The sequence below is a fragment of the Lontra canadensis genome, unplaced genomic scaffold (genome assembly GCF_010015895.1).
Source record: "Lontra canadensis isolate GAN:19392208 unplaced genomic scaffold, GSC_riverotter_1.0 scaffold63, whole genome shotgun sequence".
Lineage (NCBI taxonomy): Eukaryota > Metazoa > Chordata > Mammalia > Carnivora > Mustelidae > Lontra > Lontra canadensis.
This window is the reverse complement of record NW_022631057.1, coordinates 3275712-3285497: the sequence shown is the minus strand read 5'-3', so window position 1 is coordinate 3285497 and position 9786 is coordinate 3275712. Positions and strand designations below refer to the sequence as shown.

The 9786-nt window shown below is 42.0% G+C and overlaps 1 long non-coding RNA gene across 2 annotated transcripts; it reads left to right on the top strand.

The window, feature by feature from the left end:
- On the top strand, positions 1–9723 carry LOC116879729. 2 transcript variants are annotated; one of them, XR_004385096.1, is made up of 3 exons: positions 1–42; positions 6179–6280; positions 8912–9723. It is a non-coding gene; the product is annotated as an uncharacterized LOC116879729 (long non-coding RNA). The 2 variants fall into 2 exon arrangements; XR_004385097.1 differs by lacking the exon at positions 1–42 and adding an exon at positions 3278–3312.
- The last annotated feature ends 63 nt before the right edge of the window (positions 9724–9786 follow it).

Sequence of the window (9786 nt, the reverse complement as noted above, 5' to 3'; positions counted from 1 at the left end):
TGTTACTGGCTCTTGTTGGATAACTGTAAAGCACAAAAAAGGGTAAGTGTAGCCATATTGTCCTAGAAAATGTCTATGACTGTACCTGCCTCCCCTTGAAAGCCAAAGAGAAGTGAAAGTAAACCTCAAAAAAAAAAAAACAAAAACCCCAAAACCAAAAACCACTACTACATAACCAGATGTAATAATTCATAATTATAAAGAAGGCCCTTGATGTACGTTATGGACACTAAAAGAAATATGTATGATATTAAGAACACCTAAAAGTTCTTAAATATATATGATATTAAGAACACCTAAAAAAAAAAGTCTAGGATTTTATGGAGGATTAAAGTTTTACCAAAAGGGAAATTAGGCAGGAGGAACTTTTCCAAAAATGTTGATGAGACACCTGGTATCCCAGTCTTACTGAAACATTCCCGGCTCTGAGCTCTATACCACAGACCTCATCCAGGCATGAGAAGTTACACAGTGTGTCCTGCAGGCTCACACAGCACAGGATGCCAGTGTCAAAAACTGAGGCTTTTTTTTTTTTTTGAAAGATTTTTTTTTTTTTTTAATTTGACAGAGAGAAAGATCATAAGTAGGCAGAGAGGAAGGCAGAGAGAGGAGGAAGCAGGCTCCCTGCTGAGCAGAGAGCCTGATGTGGGGCTCAATCCCAGGTCCCTGGGATCATGACATGAACTGAAGGCAGAGGCTTAACCCACTGAGAACTGAGGCTTTTTACAGGGCATTAAAAAGTAAATATTTTATAAACCCACCTAATTTTGAAACTTGCTAAAACCTTCCAAGGATTAGATCTAAATAAACATTTGTGACCAGGAAGAGAAGGCATTCAGCTTTTTTATTCGCTGATGTATTTAGAACAACATCTGTGAGGTCAAAGTCAGTAAGATCAATGTTTAACGGTGATAAGCAAATTCTATACCCATGAGACATAGCTCGTACCTTCAAGCAATTTGCTTCAGTAAACATTCTAAACACACACACAGTCCCCAAAAACAAGCCTGACAGAAACTAAAGTAGCTACTTCACACAGGATGCCAGGGTACATTTTTTTTTTAAGATTTTATTTATTTATTTGACACAGACAGAGATCACAAGTAGGCAGAGGCAGGCAGAGAGAGGAGGGGAAGCAGGATCCCCTCTGAGCAGAGAGCCCGATGTGGGGCTCGATCCCAGGACCCTGAGATCATGACCTGAGCCGAAGGCAGAGGCTTAACCCACTGAGCCACCCAGGCTCCCCAGGGTACATGTTTTAAAAGCAGAATATCACAGCCGAGGGTCCTACAATCTAGTCAGGAAGTCCATTTCATGATAAAATAATTAGTAGAGATTTACATTTAAGTTCAATCTGTAGCCTTCCTAAGTAACATTCTCTGTATGTTGTGGTTTGACAGATAAACACACATCGCTCTTCTTAATTATGAAAAAAAAAAAAAAGTGAAAGTAGCCCTGATACTTTAAATAAGCAAGTCTTTGTGCCAATAAGCTTTTCCCCTTAACGTTTTTTTAGTGCTATCGATTGTGAGTCACTTTTTTAAAAAATTAGCCTTTTTAAAAAATTAAGGCTGAATTAAAGTAGTGGGGGCTCCTAATTTTCTATTTCCAGACCACTGTCCAGGTAAAACCAGCCAGGGCAAACGATTCTCTTTCTCTTAGAGACATTTACGACAGTCTCGCCCCTCCTCCCTTCTCCCAACGACTCCATTCCGCTTTCCTAGGGCCTGTTCCTAGTTCATCAACTGACGGATCGAATTCCCGAATCTAGCTATTGTTTCCCTCATGTAACTTAAGATTATTTCCTCATATTAATATCTACAGGCATAAAAAAGATTTAATATCCATTTCATAAAAATCATTTCTTTAGAAATGATTATCCTGTCTCATCAAAACACCCTTAGATCACACGCCATTTCTTCATACGCTCCATGTCTTAAAATCTGCCTCCTGTCGTTGCCATGTTCTTTCCGAGTGTGATGTGTGATGGCCTCACACGAGCCTTCTGTGAGCAGCAGCAACCAGGGATGGGGCAGGGAAGAAGATTATGGTCTTCCCTAACCCGAAAGCTCAGGGAGCAAACCCCCCAACCAGCAAAGTAACCCACTATCGAACCTATCATATATGTGATCCAGAAACATTTCAAAACTTCTCTAAGCCTTTATTTTTTGGGCCCGTGTTTCACTTCTTGGGATAATGAGTGGATTACTATAAGAAAATGTTTTGTTTTCATGTTAGAAATTATATATAACTAACAGGAGGAAGTGCTGAGTTTAAATAATCAGAATCTCCAAGGTCCTTCTCTTGGAAGCAATTGGGTGATTAATCATTGTTCTATGTCCATGTATGGTGAAGCTGACAGACTATGGAGCTGAGCTGTGGCTTCTTATCTGGATCTCAAGCTTTCCTCACAGGAAGGGCAGGAAAGCGCTCTCACAGAAATCAGAGCGAAGTCATATGAGGCACAGAATAGAAGTGGAGGGGACCTTGGCTCTTGCCCTGCCAGCAGAGCAGTTTACGTCAGTACCCCAAGACTGACAGAACAGTGTAGAAGGAACAGCCTGTTCTGTGGGAGCTGCAGGATCAAACCAGGCCCGGCGGGAGGGGGGGGTGCAGACACAACTCTGCCTCTGACAGGAGACAGCTCAGAAACTGCCCAGTTTCATTTTGTGGTAGCCCTCTGAGGGGATGTTTAACACACTCATTTCATTCTGTAAATACTTGAGCAACTGCTCTGTCCCAGGGACAGCTCTGAGGCTGGTGTGAGTATCCATTAGTGAAGATGGACTCCTTTAGGGAGTTCTCATTCCAGTGACGGGAGAGAGACCACAAATGAGACACGTAATTAATTAATTATAATACAGGAAAGACTAGGAAAAAACAGCAGAGTAAGGGAGCTCGGGAACGTGGGTGTGGGGCAGACGCCAAATTTAATACGATTAGGTGGGTCCCACTGGGGAGGGTTTTAAAGTGAGGTCATGTCTATGGGTGTATATATAATATATCCTTTCTATTTTTGTCTAATTTTAATTTCTTATAAATCTTCAAACTGCTTATTTTTTTAAATTACTTTTTGTATGCCTTGTATAACCAGCAAGTGAGGAGTGAAGTGGCCAGAAGTGGTGTTAGCAGGGAAAAGTGCAGCTATAAATACAAGTCACCGGCCCGAGGTGGTGGTTAGGGTCCAGCCGAAAGCGGTGTTGTAATTAGTGGCGTCTTCCCACGGTGATGTTGTGATCTGGGACTGAAGGACCTGATGGCTGTAACTAGCCCTCTCCTCCATCACGGAATTCGGCTCCAACTGTTTACCAGGTAATACATCTCTAATTGTCCTATACTTACCCTAGGTTTTAAGGTTGCTCTTTGTTTGAATATACTAACGCTGAGCTTGGGGAGCAAGCCTGTTCTATACTAACATCACATCACTGATGATTTCCTATGCCTCCTTGATCTTTAGCTTTCCGAGTTTCAGGATGTCTAATTACTCCATGCATTTCCTCCCTTTGCCCCCACACTGCACTGCCCACTCTATTAAATTATCTTTTTTTTTTTAATCTCTTGTGTCCTTGGTCTCTACTATAGTCCTTAACAGTGCCCCCCGCAGAAAATGAGCTTCTTGTGAGCAGACACCCAACTATCATATCAGACTGAAAATCATTTTTATTTAGTGATTTCTGACTTCCACTTCTACAGTAGTCAGGATTAATAGCAACAGTGGGGGCACCTAGGTGACTCAGTCGGTTAAGCGTCTGCCTTTGGCTTAGGTCATGATCCCAGGGTTCAGGCATCAAGTCCCACGTCAGGATCTCTGGTCAGTGCGGCGTGTCTGTTTCTCCCTCTGCCCTTCCCTGCTGCTCACTGTCTGCCCCTCCCTTACAAAAATAAATAAATGAAATCTTAAAAAAAAAAATAACAACAGCTAATATATTTGCTTACAAAATACTTTAAAATGTATTGTCTTTGGTCTCCATGGCAACTCTGGGATGTTGGTAGGACAAATAACATCGTTATCCCAAAGCAGAGAAGACTCTGAGGGGCAGAGAATTTCGGTGACTTGATTAAAATCATACCAGCAGGAAGTTGCTCAGGGTTAGGGCTTTGGTCTTCATGATGGAACTCAGAATCCTGAGCCCATTCGGCTTCCTGGTAACAATTTCAGCTGTCAAGACTTCTGAATCTCATTCTGTATCACCCAGAGTTGCATATAGTACAAAGGGGGAATATTTCCTTTTTTCTTTCAATATTGTCCCCCTATCAATTGTACTGGATTTTTTTAAGCTACTCTGGTACATTAGGCCAGTATCCTTCTAGAAAACAGTAGGAAATCTCTCCCTTTTTATGCTAGTTTGTTACTAGCTTACAAGAAAATTACAGTATTTCTGTAAAGGACTCTGTCCCTAGTAAGGTTTGGTGAAAATGTTCCTGTCCATTCACACAGACTAGCAAGTTCTGTAATTTAACGTTACTGGCCTTTCACTAGCAAAAAATGTGTCATCTGCTTATCGTATATTTCACTGTATATTTATACAATAATTTGTGACAAAAATTAATTAGCAGAAGTCATGCATTGGTCACTCGGGAAAAATGTTAGACTCCTCCATTCACAGCCCATTTATCCTTGCCTCTTGTTTCTGCCTCTGATCTATTCCTATTCCTATACAAACGAGCCTTCTTGTATATACTCAGGTAAGTCATTAAAGTCTTCATTAGTCTGAGGCTTGGAGTACAAAACTATTAAGACCACTCACTATAAAGCATCCATGCATTACTCCATGTTCCCATTAACTCCCATCAGTCAGGTGGCTAGCCATCCCACATCTATGTCCCACTCATCACTAAAAACCACTTAGAACCATTCCTCAGATAACCACTTAGCCATTGTTCCTTGGAAGCATCTCCCCGAATACCAGTCAGTCCAACCCTCTGCTCTTCCTCACGCAAGGATCTCAAGTTGCCCTTCCTCACCCTCTGAAAACTTTGGCTCCTGATTCACTCTTGCTCTTTGTCTCAGGGGATGCCCTCCTTGTAATTTCTAAGAAAGGGTAAAGAGTAACTGAGTAATGAAGTACTGGCAAGTGGCCAAGTGACTTAACTCTTTGTGCTTCCACCCTGAAATCCCTAATACCAACACATACTCCAAACCTAAAGGTAACAGTATTGCATCATTTCTCATTTAATTTCTGCCAGGGAAGTGCTTACTTAGCCCTTGAAGAGGCAGAGCAGCACACCACGTGAGATCCCAAGATTAGTGAGCAGTGAGAGCTGTGTTCACTCCCACCTACTGGCTATGAAACCCCCAGGGAGACACTTCCCTTCTCTGAACTTCATTTTCCTTGTCTGTAAAATAGGGACAGTAGTTCCAAGCTCACTTAACACAGTGCCTGGCTTAGGATGAAGGTCAGAAAATGTGAGCTATTGGGGCACCTGGGTGGCTCAGTGAGTTAAAGCCTCTGCCTTCAGTTTAGGTCATAATCCCAGGGTCCTGGGATGGAGCCCCGCATCCAGCTCTCTGCTCAGCGGGGAGCCTGCTTCCTCCCTGCCCCTCTGCCTGCCTCTCGGCCTGTTTGTGATTTCGGTCTGTCAAATAAATAAATAAAATCTTAAAAAAAAAAAAAAGAAAGAAAGAAAATGTGAGCTATCGTTCTTCAAATGTGATCGTTACTGGCATCTCAAAGCGATTAAATCCTTGGAAATACTGTCAGTCTTCCTACGCCTCATGACAAGGACTGCTGCTCTCCAAACTGTGGACGTTAATTGGACAGAACACAGAACTTCTACCTTCACTAAAGCAGAAGAGGAAGCTTTGAGTCAGACCCACTGTACAGGGCCCCTGACCTTGTGAGGCTTTGATGTCACAATCGGGCTGTAAAAGGTTATTTGCCTGTCAGAACTGTTGTGGAAGGAAGTGTTGCTTTAGGCATGGACACTTGTCTGTAAGAATTCAGTCTTCTGACACAATGTACAGGGTGGTTTTCATAGCTTTTTCTCCTTCGAGTTTTGACTTAGTCTTGAAAGGTGGGATTTGGTTATGTTTTCCTTTTATATATCTCACAAAGATTTCAGAAACTTCGGCAAATTCTGCCCTAAATTTCAAAGTGAATGCCACTGACGAATTTCTTCCAAGACTGAAATGTGTATAATTAAGCTATTTTCCTATTTTTCCTCTTCTGCCCATTAGCAAGAATACAGATGGGAAACCTAAAGAGATGATCCATTTACATCCTCAAGAAGACAACAGTGTAAAGCCTCAGACACTGCAAACCAATCAGGAAGACAGCAGGTACCTCACGTATATCCTGAGCTCATGTCTTGGAAAGCTCAAGTACTGAAAAATGAGAACAAGATCTGCATAGGTTGCTGGTCTAGCTGGATCCCTGGGGCCGGGGGTCAGAAGGTACTTTAGGAAGTGGAAATGCCTTGGTTGCTGTTGTGTTGGATTCTGGCTGTTTCCAGCAGTTGGGTGAGGACTGGCATCTGCGCTATGCACAGGCACTGTTTTCACAGAGCATTCCTCTATTTTTGTGCAGGGGTGCCGTGAACCTTTGAGAGGGAAGCTTTTGTTTTTCTTGTGGAACCCAAGCATTTGCCACGTGGGTGTGCCTCCAGGTCCCCCAACTCCCCTTAAGTGCACAGGGTCACCTCAGGATCCTGTGGAGATTTTGCATTTCCTGCTTCCCAACTCTGACTCAATTCTCTGCCTCACCTGGCCTCCTAGGACTGCTCTCTCCCTTCTGTGCCCCTCCCCCATCCCCAGAGGCTTGTCACCACACCTCATGCCTGAATTCCAGGAATTGAGAGCCCCAGCTTGGCCTCACAGGTGTTGTGTAGTAAATGTTGAGCTGTTTGCTGAAGGACTGGGGTAAAAAGGGAAATTATGCTACAACCCAAATGGGCATACAATGTATAACTGAATAGTAGAAATCATGGAACCTAAAAGTAACTTTTTTTGTAAATAAGGTCTTACTGGAACGCAGCCTCCCTCGCCTACTGTTGGCCTATTTACAGCTACAACAGCAGAGCAGAGTAGACACCACAGAGCCCCAGAGACTGTGTGTGTCTTTACAAAACTTAATTTAAAAACTGCTTCACAAGAGGGCTTTAAATAGCATTTAATTCCTCTTCATTCCTGACAGGTTACTTACCTACTGAACACTTTACCAGCTTTCTTCCAATTTAAGGTGCATTCATCAGGCTCGGACTCTACTTACCCAAGGAGCTCTCCCCAAAGTACCCCAGTCCAAAGTGATGTCAATCTTTAAAACTCCCTGCACTTGCTGTCTATAAAATTTTTAAAATAAACTATTTCCTTTTAAGAATAATAAGTGCCCATTAAGGAAAATATAGAAAATAAGAAAAATATTAAAAAATATAAAAATTACCTGAAATAGCCTCCACCCATTGGGTGGTACGCTTACGCTTGTTTGCCTACATTTACATGCGCAGGGTTATACACTGAAATTGTACTTACTTTATAATATTGAATTTTGATTTTGTTTTCACCAAATGACAACCATTTCCTTTATGAGAAAGCCTATATGCCATAGTATTCAACACAATATTTCTTGTTTTTTGCCTATTAACACTCTTTTATTCACTTGATCATTCCTCCATTCTACAAACATGGATTAGACACCTTTTTTTTTTCAGATTTTTTTTTTTAATTTCAGAGAGAGAGAGAGAGAGCACAAGTCAGGGGAGGAGAGAGAGTAGTTAATTCCCCACTGAGAAGGGAGCCCGATGTGAGCCCGTACCAGGACCTTGGAATAATGACCTGAACCGAGGTCAGATGCTTAACTGAGCCACCTAGGCGCTCCTGGATTAGTCAATTATGACATGCACCACACTTTGTATTTATGAGTAAGGACCTTCTTTTTAAATTTCCCTAAATTTCTGAGTAGAGACTTTATCAAATGAGAAGTATTAATATGTGAGAGTAAATTTACCAAAATTTTATTTTAACTAACATTTTGGAAGTGTTCTTTTGCATCAAGGTACACATCAAACTGTTTACCTTCACCGTTGATCAACTTTTAATAAATGGTAGGAAGTCCTTAATGAATTTGTCTCCAATCTCTTTTCTAAGACTGGCCATAATGTTCTCCAGGAGCAGGGCTGATCATCTGTGGCAAGATACGGTAGACAAGGAATGAGTCAGAATCTGCACCCTGTGCCCAAGCCAGGGGCAAGGGCCGAGAGGGTGATACAGGTAAAGAGGTAGATTCCAAAGACACAGCTGTGCGCTAAAGGACATGAGAATGTTCAAAGATGACGCAGGTAACAAATGATGTTGGGCAATCTTGTGAGGTGGAGAGAGGAACACTGAGGGATCAGGTAGCAGTAATAATAGGGGGTGTCAGGTGAGCGGCTGGGCCTCCGCAGGGATCTGTCCCCTGGTGGGAGGACAGTCATCCTGGCCTGAAGCATGGCCAGGGAAGTGTTTGGACATCTTGGACTATATGGTATCTTCTGCAAATCGTGACTGCAGTAGGGGGAGGACATGCTCCTGGAGGCAGAGCCTCGTCCAAACTACCAGCTCCTGTTTACTCTCCCTGCCATGGCCTGGCTCAGAAAAGAGAGTCAGAAATATTTCGTGTGTTATGAGGGACCTCTATGTTTCCGGAACGAGGCTCTTTCTATTTAGTCGCTCAACTGTGAGAACACTTTTCCTTTGGCAAAAAAAGGTGACGAGGAAAGGTCAACTTCTTCATTAATCTCTCTCTTATCTACTCAGTGTCTCAACTTTGGCCGTATTTTCTTGGGCACTACACAGCAACCACTAAGGAGGGCAGAAACACGTCTTCTGAACTCGGAATTATGTGTAATGCCAGTATCACCATTTTAAGCAGCAAATTCGTGGGCCGTTCCCTTGTCACCATGCTGTCACCTGAATAAAAATATCCTGTTATTTCAGTGCCCTTCCTTGACAAAGTACCAGAGCTGGGGAACACCTTGAATCACAATGTTGTTGGAAAGGAGCCTATTCAACAGAGTAAGATGTGAGACTCATACAATGACAGACGTGACCTCGCAGAGACCAGACATGTGCCCAAGAAGATGCTGACACGCTCCCAGGAGCCCGTAAAATCTCCCTCCTCTTAGCCTGGATTACTGTCAGTCCTCTTGCCCTCCGCTGCTGAATGCACACCTCAGCTAGTAAGGGGAAAAGACTGCACTCAGGGTTTATAAATAGTCTCAGTTACGTAAAGGAAGACGGTGTCACTTTGGATTTCTGTTTACACATTTGTGATTTCCCTTTCTCACTTTCAAATAAATGTTCATACTATGGAATGGGCTCATTAACGAGAGGATCAAAATCCAGGAGGAAGATATGAAAAACAAATGAGTCACACATAATTATACTCTTCAGTGATAACCACTGTTAATATTTTGATTTTTTGCTAACCTTTCTTCATACATGTTTGGTTCTTTATACACATATCTTTCTTAACAGTCACTTTTTCTTCTGTAGAGCAAAATCTATTAGAACAGAAAAATATAGCTAGATCCGTTTTTGCTATCACTAGGAAAAAAGTATTTTCTGTTTATTATATACAATGCTGAAGCAACCACAGTGTCTTCTGTTTAGACAGAAGGGGGAGAGGTTTTCAAGAGAAACATCTTAAACAATGAGATCTGGGTATTTCCTAAGCTCTATTTCAAAAGCAATTTGTACTGTGTGTCTAAAACATACTAACTTAAATAAAAGGATAATTTTATTATAAAGCAAGTGACTTACTTTTTATATAGATTCAGAATACACCCAATAAACTAGGAAACCCTGAATTT